Here is a 17547-nt window from a genome sequence, read left to right on the forward strand (position 1 = left end):
TATATTTGTCATTTTTTTTTTTAGTAGATAATTTACTAAGAAAACTAAGAAGGTATAATGAATACTGCAAAGTTATGAATATTATAGTTTAGTATGGACAACGCATTAGTAAAAGCGATGTTATATTTGTCATTTTTCTTTCTACTAGATAATTTGCTAAGAAAACTAAGAAGGTATAATGAATATTGCAAATTTATGAGTATTATCATTCAATTTCCGTTTGGGAGGGGGGGGGGGGTAGGATTGAAAGTGAACTACTGGTATACAAATGTTTTAAACTGAATTGAAATCATCTAGGAATCATTATTTTGCTTATAGGATCTTGATGATATTTGGTAAGCCTTCTTCGCTTAATGGAAATTACTTAGCAAAACTACTTATAAAATGTTCTGATAAAATTGAAAAATGGAATATTTATGTGAATAATTGGGATCATGAGGCTCAAAGCATATACATTGATTTTAAAATGTGGATTTAATTCTAGATACTTTTTTATATAGGTTTAGTCTTTGTCAGAGTAAAACAGACTTATATATTTTTCGACTCTTGTAAAAACAGGATCAATTAGACATACTGGAAATAAGAATTATATTTTCCTTTTAGGTTAGAACGAATAACATATCGTCACTAACTCCTCCTCCTCTACTAGTACCAAATCAAGTATTGTATGAGCGCATTGAGGAGACAACTTTAATTACACCTCCGAGAGATTTTCGTAATAATCAATTTATTGAATCACCAGATGTCGATAATAAGCTTGAATGCTATAGTCAATTCTTAAGGGAGTGTTTTGGTGGTAATGAGAATTTTGACGATAAACCTTCTGACAAAATCGAAGATAATGACCCCGAATGGAGTGGTAACCTTTTAAAACAATATTTTAGTGATAGTAATGCTAACTATTCATTTGATTTAGCACCTAGTGCAGTTGAACAAGGCATAGAAATTAGTTTTTTCCAACCAGATCAAGGTGTCTCAGAGGGCGATTTTGATTGGCTAGATCAGATAAATCCTAACAGTTTTAGAATTTTGGAAAATTTTTCCAGAGAGTTAAATAGGAACCCTCTCCCCACCGATTTAATGGACATAACCCATTTCGGCCGAATATATTGATGAACAAGAAACTAAATTTGCTTGGTCCGATTCTCGTAGTCCAACATACTCAAAGCTATGTTAAGCGAACTGGGGAATTTCACTCCACGCACCAACCCTAATGTTGAGGTTGAACATACTGGGGGGGGGGGTGACAGGGATATGCAAATCTCACGAAATTTATTTAACAGACTCTTTCTTGAATACAATAGATGTTTATACATCAATATTTGGGGATCCATTTAATACGCTAATGAAGGGGAATATTATAACTGACCCAATAAATATTGTCCATAAATATACGGACAAGATTCGAGCACTTATTGAACAACAAATTCAAGGTTGAGGAAGTCGAGACAGCATAAAGGTCTCAATAGCACTAAAAATATATTATTTAAATGGAAATCAAGGCGAAGTTTATTATCATTTTCTGCACACTGAAATGCTACCCATTCACCCTCATTTGGAAAATTATGAGTGTTCTTATGGAATGGATATAAAGCGTTGTCACTAAACTTGATAATTATACTTAGAAGGGTATTGGATCTGTGGTTCTATTTTTTTAAGTTTAAGTGTAAATATATGTACATTTAAAAAAGATTTTATTTTTAGAGGGGGGCACAGGGGTGAGGGTATAGTTTAAAATATAATCCAGATTTAGAAGGGTTTCGGACCAGGGCAACAGTGTTTCATGTACGCGTTTCTTATAGTGGCATTAAAACCTCTACAAGTTAATACTTCTAAGAGAAAGTTGGACGATTGGACAGTAAATGGGAGGGAGGGGACAAATTTCCCCAGAGTAGATTTAAGTTGTTTAACAGGTAAATTTCCTGTAACACTCAAAGGAATAGATATTTTGAACGGGCTAACGGGCATTTAAAGATTAATGTTACAGTGCTACAATATGAAACTGAATTTGAGGAGGGATCGCATAGTAATAAAAGGAGGATAGTATTTCCAGTAAGAGCTCCGTCGACTGAATCAGTGAAGCACCGGTTTTGGCTTTTGTACACACCTCCTACAGAACCTGATTCAATTCCACATTTTAATCCAATTACAGATATTAGTAGGGTTCTGGGGGAGGGAAAGAATCTTGGGGTACGCTACTATTGTCCAATTTGTTTGTCCAAATTTCATAGCGATTTGAACCTACATAATCACATGAAAAACTGTAAACGTCATGGTTATCAATCTGTGGAGCCGGTCACCGGTGATAGAGCAATTTTAAGATTTAGAAATCTTCAAAATACACTTTTGCAATGTGATAAGATCAGTTTGAACTGTGAAGCTAAACTCACATATGTGAACGACCCACAGAATTCAAGTCGTATTAAAGAACATTAAGCTATTACAGCGTCTTTTGCCCACGCTCAAAGGGATTCTAGTAACCTTATGCGCCTGTTAGATGTATTTGAGACATTGTATGAGGGGGAAAATTTTATGGTCACAGAATTGACTAAACTAATCGTCACAGGGAATAAGGCAATCTCCCGCTTGCGGCACACACATTATCCTGTGGTTTGTCGCCAGGGGGATCATTTATGGCAGTAAATATTATCAGGGGAGTAACTTTAGTGGAGTAGCACATCAATCGTGCAATGTAAACGTGAAAAATTACCTTATACCGGTTTTTATTCACAATTCTAATTATGATTTTAAATTTATTTTACCTGCATTTGCACGTATGCACAAAGGTGGAGATGTAGATGGCGCATGGATAGATAACTCTTAACCTATTATATTATACCCAAGTCATCTGATAAGTTGTTGCTTTTAGAATTCAAATAGAAAACATTGGATAATGGACATCCCTGCTGGAATAAAATTCGTTTTTTAGACTCCTATAGTGTCTTTCCCAAATCCCTTAGCCAACTGATTCAAGTACCAAAAAGTGACATTTTTGATAGTTTCCCCCTGCTTAAACAATGCTTTCCAGATGATGAAATGCATGATTTATTAACTTTTAAAGGCATATATGCGTATGATTACTAAAACTCTAGCTCAAGGCTAAGTCAGGAGAAACTTCCCCCCATTGAAGCATTTTGTAATCTACTTACTGAAAGTCAATGCACCACCGCTGACTATGAACTTGTCAAGAGGGTTTCGGCCAAGGGATGGTGTAAAAATGGTTGAAATTATTGCAAAATGTATTTGGCAAGTGATGTGTTAACTCTTTTGGACATTGTCTGTAAGAACACTGATAAAATCTATTTGGAATTTGGGTTGGATATAGGTTGTTATTTTTCAACTCCACACCTGGTGTTGGATTTAATTCTAAAAATCAGTAGAGAAGAAATAGGTCTGATCACCGATGTGGATCAACACTTATTTGTAGTAAGATCTGTGAGGGAGGTATGTTTTCCACGGGGACCGCGTCATGAAAACTGATCCAAATGGGCAGAACTCTGTCGACGGTGTAAAGTCCAATGCTGTCTTTCTAGATATGGATTCTCTATACCGCTCGGCAATGTCTCACTACAGTTTACCGACTGGCAATTAAAAATGGATTGAAAATCCTTGTGTCATAGATTTCCCCGACATTCACACTGTCGAGGAGAATGGCCCACAAGGACGGTTTTTTGAAATTGACCGACAAATACCAATGGAGTTCCACGACTCGGTAAAATATTTTGTTTTCTCTCGCGTAAATAGACCTGTGACCAAAGACTCTTTGAGTCCATGCAATTTGTCTTTGGTCGAGAATGTTGGCATGCATTGCACCCCTTCCAAACAAAAACTAATTGCCGATCTGGAACCGAAACAGAATATTGTTGTTCATCATTTGCTATTGTGATGGATGGTAGCCAATGGTTTCAGGGTCACAAAGATACACAGAGCCCTGCAATTCGGTCAGAAACCCTATTTGAAAACGTTTATTGACACGTTTGTCAGTAATCTTTCACAGGCAAAAAGCAATGTTGAAAAAGAAATTTATAAGCTTATTTTAAATTCAGCCTTCAGGATAATGTTTATAGCATAAGAAACAGGACTCGTTGTGACGTTGTAACCAGCCCCCGGGAAGGTGCTCGAATTGTTGCCGATCCAAGCTTCACAACAATTACTGTCATATACTCCAATATGGTTCTTCTACACAAAAAGAAAGAGATGTTGTTCCAAATAAAAATATTGCAGGGGGAGGTTCGATACTAGAAATCTCCATGAAACTGATGTTGCCATTCTTTTACATTGTGTGTAAGGTACAATGGCCAAGGGGGGGGAGCTCAAGTGTTTTATGGAGACACTGATTCACTCCTATTAAAAGTTAAAACTTAAAATTTATTGGAAGATTTGGAAAATGGTAAACACATTAGCTCTCGGATGGATTTTACTAACTGGGATGAGTCCCTCTATTCCGAGTTGATGAAACGCAACGCCCCAAATCAGTTGATGATGTTAAAGTCGGAGGCGGGGAAATATTTAATATCCAATGGGGTGTTCCCCGATCAGAAGGTATACTGTTTGGAAACACACAATTAAGATATAAAACAAGCGTGCAAGGTGGTGCCTGCACACTATGTAAAAGATAATTTCGACATGAGTGTCTATAGAAACTGTGTGGAAAGTAGTTTAGTGCCAAGAGCAAAAGTAATGGCGATTCGTTCTCTACAATTTAAGAACTATACAGTTAGAGTAGAGAAAAATGCCATGTCAGCCTTATCTGACAAGGTCTGTGTACGTAAAGATGGTTTGAAGAGACTCCCCATGGACACTACCGTATTTCGGATCGGTTGAATATATAGATTATAAAAAACAACTCGGTCTGGATAAATTAAGATAAATTCAAAAATACTGTTACTACTACTTGGTGGGTGGTTGTGGTGGGTGGGTGTGTGGGAGGACGATTTCCCTTAATAAATTCCATTAATGTTTAAGTGTATAAACGACAGAGTTATCTTCATTTTTTGTACCTTCCGGCCCGGCCCGCCATAGCGGGCTCCCAACTCTTTCTGAGCCAGCTTTCGGCCACCGCAGCAAACCTCCCCGGGGTGGGGGGATAAAACCTCTACACTAAACGATTGGGGCTCTGGCAAGGGTTTAAAAAAAAGTGTTTCGGAAAATCTTAGGTCCAGTACACAAAAAGTTTGTGAGACATTGAAATCTCAACAAAATGGAAAGGTTTTTAAAGGTTGAGAAAAAGTGCATCACTCATCAGTCTCTACTCATGTCAGAAACGAAAGACATCACTCTTGTCAAAGAAAAGAAAAAAACTACAATAAGAAGAAGCTAAAGGAAGAGAATTGTTAGATCCAAACAGGATTTCTTTTCCTAGACTGAACAAAGGCATATCGACCTCACAAGGATTCCCATCCTTCAATCACTTCATCTTTAAATCTATTCAATGCAGAAAATGCTGATGTCAGTGTAAAAAATGGTTCCTATGAACAATTCTATCTACAACAACCGCTCTCTGATAATATCCACTTGTATAGAACATTTTTTCCGATGTTAACTCTCTCACAGCTAAAATGAAACTGACCTACGTTTGATAAATTCAGAGAGATAGAGATAGATAGAGAGAGAGGAGTAATTATGTGGCGTTACAAAACCAGTTTGAACAGGATCTTCTCTCTCTCTCTCATCTAGATAGAATCTAAGGCAATGTATTCAAAAGTAAATCTACGATGTTATTTTGCTTTGTTTCATTAATATATCAATAAACTGAGTAAATGCATTTGAGTCAAGTCGTAAAAGTTGCATACAATAGTCCAATGATGGAGAGTCATTTCTCTTTATATTGTCAAGTGTTCTTTGAGAAAATGTTTCCTTTGAAGAGATGACTCCAGAAAATCATCATCTAGAATCAAACGTTTTTCCATCATCACAAGATTCAACATAATTCTCTCTTTCTGAAATTCATTCATTTTTTCAATCCTAACACTCTCACTGCTGACTTTATACTAACTAAAATTCGTTATACTTCAAGAATATTCGCTAACCTACTTTAAAAAAATCTAACAAGAAGAAAGAGAACATTTTCGATTTCTAAACTATATTATTGTGTGTGTATTATTACAACAATAATATATATTACACATACAATTACTGATATAACTTATTTTCCTCAATATGTTTCACTACTGCATTTAAAGCAGTTTGAAGTATATGTATATGCACTATATCAACTTTTGCAGCGAAGCATAATTGTTGTTCCAATTTAAGTTTACTCAAGGATGTCACGTATCTTGCATAAACATCATCCCATTCAAGACATAGTCGAGATCCTCTTGTAATTTCTACTGCAATGTTTGGTACTCCTGTCTTTGTATCATTGCTGCTGCTGCTACCAGCTCCACTATCAACTTTTAATAATGTAAACATATCACTCATTATTGTAAATATATATATCATGGCAAATAAAAACGAGTATAAACAAAATATTCTCTCTCTCTGAATTCTATTCTCTCACTAATATGAACTATACAGAAAATCCTTCCTTATATTAATTGTGGTTGCTATGAGCGGTCGTTAAGGCATCTTGGTTATTTTTAGTTCTCCATATTCGGACTCCCGTTATCATCATAAGGCTATTGCGCAGGTCTAGGTTAGAAACTACAGGTCTGACGTCACTCCCATCTGGAATAGTACCTCTCTTACTACTAGCGTCACCTCTAGTTTGTTAACGCTATGCCAGTTCAAGCAATTTGGTCAACTGATGAAGAATAAAGTACCCTTGCCACGAAGAAAAAATGCTGATCGTTTGAAATTCAGATTAGTTAGTGTGCAGTGAATTTGATCCAATTTAATCTTGTGTTTAATCACAGAACGAAGTAAGAACCAACAAAAAAAGAGAAACAAGAAAGATTGGCGAAGTTTTTTTTAAGTCTCAAAATCAAAATTCTAGTAGGATGCAAGTGCAAGTTAGCTAGGTCAGCCATAGTAGTTAGGTGGCTGTAAACCTTAAGTATTACGCATTAATCAAGATTGCGGGGATTGATTTTCTTTTTATTAGACTAACATACCAACAGAGGGGTGACCCTTTTGGTAAGTATGCCGTTTTCAACATAAATTATCTAGAATAAAATTGAATACATAACTTCATGCTGCTTTTTATGCTCTTTTTTACGTCAATAATGGTTTTTTGAGGAAATTATAGTTTGAGCCCTTAAAGAGACTAAGAGAGTTCAAATAGCGCATGGTACCTACAATCTAAGAATGGGCAACTACTATTGCTTGTATCCCTTGCCCTGAGGGCCTTGAGGGGGGTGTCATCACCAAAGACATAATTACCTTTACTTACTTACTTAAAGCTCTTGCTCGGCAGCGTCGCCAGCGTAGAGGGAACCAGTCGTCAGCGCCGTCAGTCTTCTCCAGAGTGGTCGGTTCAGGGCGAGGGTTGTCACTTCAGCCTTCACTTCACTTCAGAATTTCAAATACCTGGTCTTTCAAATATTCTTAACAAAATGGCTATCTCAAAAGTTTGATTGGTTGTGTCTGAGGAAATAATGGGCGTCGAGGGGGGAAGGGGGCTGGGTTCCCTCCAATCTTTTTGACTATTAAAAAGGGCACTAGAGCTTCTGATTTCCTATCCTATGAGCCCCCTCTGAAGTTTATACGACCACCCTTTCCATAAAAACCTTCTATGCTCCTGGGGCATAACTTATAGCCCTTATCCTGAGGGCTGTGGGGGAAGGGTTGTCATATTTATAGGCATAATTACTGGACATTTCAAATAAGCTGAATAAAATGGCTATGCCTAAATTTTTGTTGGATGTATTTGGGGAAATGATTAGGATGGGAGGGGGGATAGATGCCCTCCAACCACTTTCGACTATCAAAAGACACAGAAACTTGCAATTTCAAATCGAACGAGTCCTATTCGAAGTATCTACGACAAATTTTTCTATACGAAGTGCCCTGGTCTGAAGAAGAAAAAAAGTTCATTGTGCTCACATCGCTCTTTACTTAGGCAGCGCTATTACGCTGTATATGATCAAAACAAGAAGCTATTTTGAAGCCAGGAATGAAGTTAGAGAAGAAGAAAAAGTAAATTTCCTCCGTTTTGTTTAGACTAGTGATTTTTTTTTTATCTTCTTAACATATGATCTGTTTAATGTATGGTGTAATAAATGATGTTTAAAATTTAATTGATTGATTTTAATCACTAGGTTCAAAAAACTCTGATCGCAGAAATCAGAACACAAAAATCAGACTTGCACTTTTTATCGTACTTTTGTGCGACAAAAGTCCGGCTTGTCGCTCGTTTTAGGTAGAAAAATACATTTTCGAAAGAAAATCATATATATTTTAAGTGATGATACGACAGGTCTATGAGGGAAATGATAGAGTAATGTCTTCTGAAAGTATTGCTTAGTATTGGGATATGCAAAAACTCGAAATTAATAAAATCATATATATTTTAAGTTATAATATGACTGGCCTGTGAGGGAAATGATAGAATAATGTCTTTTAAAAAATATTGCTTAGTATTGGGGATATGCAAAAACTTGAAATTAATAAAATCATCATATTTTAAGTGATGATAAAGGGACATATGAGGGAAATGGTAGAATAATGTCTTTTGAAAAGTATGGCTATAGTATATGGGGTATACATATAAACTAGAAAAAAAAAAAAAAAAAAAAAAAAAAAAAAAAATATATATATATATATATATATATATATATATATATATATATATATATATATATATATATATATATATATATATATATATATATATATATATATATATATATATATATATATATATATATATATATATATATATATATATCTAGTATATGTATACTATATACTATAGCCATACTTTTCAAAAGACATTATTCTACCATTTTCCTCTTATGTCCCTTTATCATCACTTAAAATATGATGATTTTATTAATTTCAAGTTTTTGCATATCCCCAATACTAAGCAATATTTTTTAAAAGACATTATTCTATCATTTCCCTCACAGGCCAGTCATATTATAACTTAAAATATATATGATTTTATTAATTTCGAGTTTTTGCATATCCCAATACTATGCAATAATTTTCAAAAGACATTATTCTATTGTTCCCTCATAGACCTGTCGTATCACCACATAAAATATATATGATTTTCTTTCGAAAAATGTAATTTTCTACCTAAAACGAGCGACAAGCCGGACTTTTGTCGCGCAAAAGTACGATAAAGTGCAAGTCCTGATTTTTGTGTTCTGACTCTCTGCGATCAGAGTTTTTTGAACCTAGTGATTAAAATCAATCAATTAAATTTTAAACATCATTTATTACACCATACACTAAGCAGATCATATGTTAAGAAGATAAAAAAAAAAATCACTAGTCTAAACAAAACGGAGGAAATTTACTTTTTTCTTCTTCTCCAACTTCATTCCTGGCTTCAAAATAGCTTCTTTGATTTTGACCATAGACAGCGTAATAGCGCTGCCTAAGCTAAAGAGCGATGTGAGCACAATGAACTTTTTCTTCTTCAGACCAGGGCACTGCGTAGAAAAATTCTGTCGTAGAGTACTTCGAATAGGACTCGGTCGATTTGAAATTGCAAGTTTCTGTGTCTTTTGATAGTCGAAAGTGGTTGGAGGGCATCTATCCCCCCTCCCATCCTAATCATTTCCCCAAATACATCCAACAAAAATTTAGGCATAGCCATTTTATTCAGCTTATTTGAAATGTCCAGTAATTATGCCTATAAATATGACAACCCTTCCCCCACAGCCCTCAGGATAAGGGCTATAAGTTATGCCCCAGGAGCATAGAAGGTTTTTATGGAAAGGGTGGTCGTATAAACTTCAGAGGGGGCTCATAGGATAGGAAATCAGAAGCTCTAGTGCCCCTTTTAATAGTCAAAAAGATTGAGGAACCCAGCCCCTTCCCCCTCGACGCCCATTATTTCCTCAGACACAACCAATCAAACTTTTGAGATAGCCATTTTGTTAAGAATATTTGAAAAGACCAGGTATTTGAAATTCTGAAGTGAAGTGAAGCGCTTGAAGTGACAACCCTCGCCCTGAACCGACCACTCTGGAGAAGACTGACGGCGCTGACGACTGGTTCCCTCTACGCTGGCGACGCTGCCGAGCAAGAGCTTTAAGTAAGTAAGTAAAGGTAATTATGTCTTTGGTGATGACACCCCTCAAGGCCCTCAGGGCAAAGGGATACAAGCAATAGTAGTTGCCCATTCTTAGATTGTAGGTACCATGCGCTATTTGAACTCTCTTAGTCTCTTTAAGGGCTCAAACTATAATTTCCCTCAAAAAACCATTATTGACGTAAAAAAGAGCATAAAAAGCAGCATGAAGTTATGTATTCAATTTTATTCTAGATAATTTATGTTGAAAACGGCATACTTACCAAAAGGGTCACCCTCTGTTGGTATGTTAGTCTAATAAAAAGAAAATCAATCCCGCAATCGTGATTAATGCGTAATACTTAAGGTTTACAGCCACCTAACTACTATGGCTGACCTAGCTAACTTGCACTTGCATCCTACTAGAATTTTGATTTTGAGACTTAAAAAACTTCGCCAATCTTTCTTGTTTCTCCTTTTTTTGTTGGTTCTTACTTCGTTCTGTGATTAAACACAAGATTAAATTGGATCAAATTCACTGCACACTAACTAATCTGAATTTCAAACGATCAGCATTTTTTCTTCGTGGCAAGGGTACTTTATTCTTCATCAGTTGACCAAATTGCTTGAACTGGCATAGCGTTAACAAACTAGAGGTGACGCTAGTAGTAAGAGAGGTACTATTCCAGATGGGAGTGACGTCAGACCTGTAGTTTCTAACCTAGACCTGCGCAATAGCCTTATGATGATAACGGGAGTCCGAATATGGAGAACTAAAAATAACCAAGATGCCTTAACGACCGCTCATAGCAACCACAATTAATATAAGGAAGGATTTTCTGTATAGTTCATATTAGTGAGAGAATAGAATTCAGAGAGAGAGAATATTTTGTTTATACTGTTTTTATTTGCCATGATATATATATTTACAATAATGAGTGATATGTTTACATTATTAAAAGTTGATAGTGGAGGCTGGTAGCAGCAGCAGCAATGATACAAAGACAGGAGTACCAAACATTGCAGTAGAAATTACAAGAGGATCTCGACTATGTCTTGAATGATGATGTTTATGCAAGATACGTGAAATCCTTGAGTAAACTTAAATTGGAACAACAATTATGCTTCGCTGCAAAAGTTGATATAGTGCATATACATATACTTCAAACTGCTTTAAATGCAGTAGTGAAACATATTGAGGGGAAAATAAGTTATATCAGTAATTGTATGTGTAATATATATTATTGTTGTAATAATACACACACAATAACATAGTTTAGAAATCGAAAATGTTCTCTTTCTTCTTGTTAGATTTTTTTAAAGTAGGTTAGCGAATATTCTTGAAGTATAACGAATTTTAGTTAGTATAAAGTCAGCAGTGAGAGTGTTAGGATTGAAAAATGAATGAATTTCAGAAAGGAGAGAATTATGTTGAATCTTGTGATGATGGAAAAACGTTTGATTCTAGATGATGATTTTCTGGAGTCATCTCTTCAAAGGAAACATTTTCTCAAAGAACACTTGACAATATAATGAGAAATGATTCTCTATCATTGGGCTATTGTATGCAACTTTTACGATGCGACTCAAATGCACTCACTCAATTTGTTGATGTATTAATTGAAAAAAAACAAAATAATATCGTAGATTTACCTTTGAATACACTACGTTAGATTCCATCTAAATGAGAGAGAGAAGATCCTGTTCAAAACAGGTTTTGTAACATCCTATAGTTACTCTTCTTTGTCTCTCTCTCTCTCTCTCTCTGAATTTATCAAACGTAGGTCAGTTTCATTTTAGCTGTGAGAGAGTTAACATCGGAAAAAATGTTCTATACAAGTGGATATTATCAGGACAGCAGGTTGCCGTGGATGGAATTGTTCATAGTAACCATGTTTTTACACTAACATCAACATTTTCTCCATTCAATAGATTTAAAGATGAAGTGATTGAAGGATGGGAATCCTTATGCGGTAGATATGCCATTGTTCAGTCTAGGAAAGAAATCCTGTTTCGATCTAACAATTTTCTTCCTTTAGCTTCTTCTTCTTATTGTAGTTTTTCTTCTTTCTTTGACAGGAGTGATGTCTCTCGTTTCTTACCTGAGTACAGACTGATGAGTGATGCACTTTTTCTCAACCTTTAAAACCTTTCCATTTTGTTGAGGTTTCAATGTCTCACAAACTTTTTGTGTACTGGACCTAAGATTTTCCGAAACACTTTTTTTTAAACCCTTGCCAGAGCCCCAATCGTTTAGTGTAGAGGTTTTATCCCCCCACCCCGGGGAGGTTTGCTGCGGTGGCCGAAAGCTGGCTCAGAAAGAGTTGGGAGCCCGCTATGGCGGGCCGGGCCGGAAGGTACAAAAAATGAAGATAACTCTGTCGTTTATACACTTAAACATTAATGGAATTTATTAAGGGAAATCGTCCTCCCACACACCCACCCACCACAACCACCCACCTAGTAGTAGTAACAGTATTTTTGAATTTATCTTAATTTATCCAGACCGAGTTGTTTTTTATAATCTATATATTCAACCGATCTGAAATACGGTAGTGTCCATGGGGAGTCTCTTCAAACCATCTTTACGTACACAGACCTTGTCAGATAAGGCCGACATGGCATTCTTCTCTACTCTGACTGTATAGTTCTTAAACTGTAGAGAACGAATTGCCATTACTTTTGCTCTTGGTACTAAACTACTTTCCAGACAGTTCCTATAGACACTCATGTCGAAATTATTTCTTACACAGTTTGCAGGCACCACTTTGCACGCTTGCTTTAGATCTTTATTGTGTGTTTCCACACAGTATACCTTCTGACCGGGGAACACCCCATTGGATATTAAATATTTCCCTGCCTCCGACTTTAACATCATCAACTGATTTGGGGCGTTGCGTTTCATCAACTCGGAATAGAGGGACTCATCCCAATTCGTAAAGTTCATCCGAGAGCTAATGTGTTTACCATTTTCCAAATCTTCCAATAAATTTTCAGTTTTAACTTTTAATAGGAGTGAATCAGTGTCTCCATAAAACACTTGAGCTCCCCCCCTTGGCCATTGTACCTTACACACAATGTAAAAGAATGGCAACATCAGTTTCATGGAGATTTCTAGTATCGAACCGCCGCCTGCAATAATTTTATTTAGAACAACATGTCTTTTCTTTTTGTGTAGAAGAACCATATTGGAGTCTATGACAGAATGTTGTGAAGCTTGGATCGGCAACAATTCGAGCACCTTCCCGGGGGCTGGTTACAACGTCACAACGAGTCCTGTTTCTTATGCTATAAACATTATCCTGAAGGCTGAATTGAAAATAAGCTTATAAATTTCTTTTTCAACTTTGCATTTTGCCAGTAAACGACTACTGACAAACGTGTCAATAAACGTTTTCAAATAGGGTTTTTGATCGAATTGCAGGGCTCTGTGTATCTTTATGACCATGAAAACATTGGCTACTATCCATCGCAATAGCACATGATGTACAACTATATTCTGTTTCAGATTCAGATCGGCAATTAGTTTTTGTTTGGAAGGGGTGCAATGCATGCCAACATTCTCGACCAAAGACAAATTGCATGGACTCAAAGAGTCTTTGGTCACAGGTCTATTTACGCGAGAGAAAACAAAATATTTTACCGAGTCGTGGAACTCCATTGGTATTTGTCGGTCAATTTCAAAAAACCGTCCTTGTGGGCCATTCTCCTCGACAGTGTGAATGTCGGGGAAATCTATGACACAAGGATTTTCAATCCATTTTTAATTGCCAGTCGGTAAACTGTAGTGAGACATTGCCGAGCGGTATAGTGAATTCATATATAGAAAGACAGCATTGAACTTTACACTTTCGACAGAGTTCTGCCCAGTTGGATCAGTTTTCATGACACGGTTCCCGTGAAAAACATATCCCCTCATAGATTTTCCTATAAATAAGTGTTGAGCCATATTGGTGATCAGACCTTTTTCTTCTCTACTGACTTTTAGAATTAAATCCATCACCGGGTGTGGAGTTGATAAATAATAGCCTATATCCAACCCAGATTCTAAATAGATTTTATCAGTGTTCTTGCAGACAATGTCCAAAAGAGTTAACACATCACTTGCCAAGTACAATTTGCAATAATTTCAACCATTTTTACACCATCCCTTGGCCGAAACCCTCTTGACAAGTTCATAGTCAGCAGTGGTGCATTGACTGTCAGTAAGTAGATTATAAAATGCTTCAATGGGTGGAAGTTTCTCCTCACTTAGCCTCGAGCAAGAGTTGTAGTAATTATACGCATATATGCCTTTACAAGCTAATAAGTCATGCATTTCATCATCTGGAAAGCATTGTTTAAGCAGGGGGAAACTATCAAAATTGTCACTTTTTGGTACTTGAATCAGTTGGCTAAGGGATTTGGGAAAGACACTATAGGAGTCTAAAAACGAATTTTATTCCAGCAGGGATGTCCATTATCCAATGTTTTCTATTTGAATTCTAAAAGCAACAACTTATCAGATGACTTGGGTATAATATAATAGGTTAAGAGTTATCTATCCATGCGCCATCTACATCTCCACCTTTGTGCATACGTGCAAATGCAGGTAAAATAAATTTAAAATCATAATTAGAATTGTGAATAAAAACCGGTATAAGGTAATTTTTCACGTTTACATTGCACGATTGATGTGCTACTCCACTAAAGTTACTCCCCTGATAATATTTACTGCCATAAATGATCCCCCTGGCGACAAACCACAGGATAATGTGTGCCGCAAGCGGGAGATTGCCTTATTCCCTGTGACGATTAGTTTAGTCAATTCTGTGACCATAAAATTTTCCCCCTCATACAATGTCTCAAATACATCTAACAGGCGCATAAGGTTACTAGAATCCCTTTGAGCGTGGGCAAAAGACGCTGTAATAGCTTAATGTTCTTTAATACGACTTGAATTCTGTGGGTCGTTCACATATGTGAGTTTAGCTTCACAGTTCAAACTGATCTTATCACATTGCAAAAGTGTATTTTAGAAGATTTCTAAATCTTAAAATTGCTCTATCACCGGTGACCGGCTCCACAGATTGATAACCATGACGTTTACAGTTTTTCATGTGATTATGTAGGTTCAAATCGCTATGAAATTTGGACAAACAAATTGGACAATAGTAGCGTACCCCAAGATTCTTTCCCTCTCCCAGAACCCTAATAAGATCTGAAATTGGATTAAAATGTGGAATTGAATAAGGTTCTGTAGGTGGTGTTTACAAAAGCCAAACCCAGTGCTTCACTGATTCAGTCGACGGAGCTCTTACTGGAAATACTATCCTCCTTTTATTACTATGCGATCCCTCCTCAAATTCCGTTTCATATTGTAGCACTGTAACATTAATCTTTAAATGCTCGTTAACCCGTTCAAAAATTTCTATTCCTCTGAGTGTTACAGGAAATTTACTTGTTAAACAACTGAAATCTACTCTGGGGAAATCTGACTCCTCCCTCCCATTAACTGCCTAATCGTCCAACTTTCTCTTAGAAGTATTAACTTGTAGAGGTTTTAATGCCACTATAAGAAACGCGTACATGAAACACTGTTGCCCTGGTCCGAAACCCTTCTAAATCTGGATTATATTTTAAACTATACCCTCACCCCTGTGCCCCCTCTAAAAATAAAATCTTTTTTAAATGTACATATATTTACACTTAAACTTAAAAAAATAGAACCACAGATCCAATACCCTTCTAAGTATAATTATCAAGTTTAGTGACAACGCTTTATATCCATTCCATAAGAACACTCATAATTTTCCAAATGAGGGTGAATGGGTAGCATTTCAGTGTGCAGAAAATGATAATAAACTTCGCCTTGATTTCCATTTAAATAATATATTTTTAGTGCTATTGAGACCTTTATGCTGTCTCGACTTCCTCAACCTCGAATTTGTTGTTGAAAAAGTGCTCGAATCTTCTCTGTATATATATGGATAATATTTATTGGGTTAGTTATAATATCCCCCTTCATTAGTGTATTAAATGGATCTCCAAATATGGCTGTATAAACATCTATTGTATTCAAGATAGAATTTGTTAAATAAAATTCGTGAGATTTGCATATCCCTGTCACCCCCCCCCCCCCAGTATGTTCAACCTCAACATTAGGGTTGGTGCGTGGAGTGAAATTCCCAGTTCGCTTAACATAGCTTTGAGTATGTTGGACCACGAGAATCGGACCAAGCAAATTTAGTTTCTTGTTCATCAATATATTCGGCCGAAATGGGTTATGTCCATTAAATCGGTGGGGAGAGGGGTTCCTATTTAACCTCTCTGGAAAAATTTTCCAAAATTCTAAAACTGTTAGGATTTATCTGATCTAGCCAATCAAAATCGCCCTCTGAGACACCTTGATCTGGTTGGAAAAAACTAATTTCTATGCCTTGTTCAACTGCACTAGGTGCTAAATCAAATGAATAGTTAGCATTACTATCACTAAAATATTGTTTTAAAAGGTTACCACTCCATTCGGGGTCATTATCTTCGATTTTGTCAGAAGGTTTATCGTCAAAATTCTCATTACCACCAAAACACTCCTTAAGAATTGACTATAGCATTCAAGCTTATTATCGACATCTGGTGATTCAATAAATTGATTATTACGAAAATCTCTCGGAGGTGTAATTAAAGTTGTCTCCTCAATGCGCTCATACAATACTTGATTTGGTACTAGTAGAGGAGGAGGAGTTAGTGACGATATGTTATTCGTTCTAACCTAAAAGGAAAATATAATTCTTATTTCCAGTATGTCTAATTGATCCTGTTTTTACAAGAGTCGAAAAATATATAAGTCCGTTTTACTCTGACAAAGACTAAACCTATATAAAAAAGTATCTAGAATTAAATCCACATTTTAAAATCAATGTATATGCTTTGAGCCTCATGATCCCAATTATTCACATAAATATTCCATTTTTCAATTTTATCAGAACATTTTATAAGTAGTTTTGCTAAGTAATTTCCATTAAGCGAAGAAGGCTTACCAAATATCATCAAGATCCTATAAGCAAAATAATGATTCCTAGATGATTTCAATTCAGTTTAAAACATTTGTATACCAGTAGTTCACTTTCAATCCTACCCCCCCCCCCTCCCAAACGGAAATTGAATGATAATACTCATAAATTTGCAATATTCATTATACCTTCTTAGTTTTCTTAGCAAATTATCTAGTAGAAAGAAAAATGACAAATATAACATCGCTTTTACTAATGCGTTGTCCATACTAAACCATAATATTCATAACTTTGCAGTATTCATTATACCTTCTTAGTTTTCTTAGTAAATTATCTACTAAAAAAAAAAATGACAAATATAGCAGCGCTTTTACTAATGCGCTGTCCATACGTAAAATAATGAAAAACATACCATAGTTTCATCTTGACCAT

This window comes from Artemia sp. Qi Xiang Cuo, chromosome 9 (assembly GCF_049724085.1).
Source record: "Artemia sp. Qi Xiang Cuo chromosome 9, ASM4972408v1, whole genome shotgun sequence".
Taxonomy (NCBI): Eukaryota; Metazoa; Arthropoda; class Branchiopoda; order Anostraca; family Artemiidae; genus Artemia; species Artemia sp. Qi Xiang Cuo.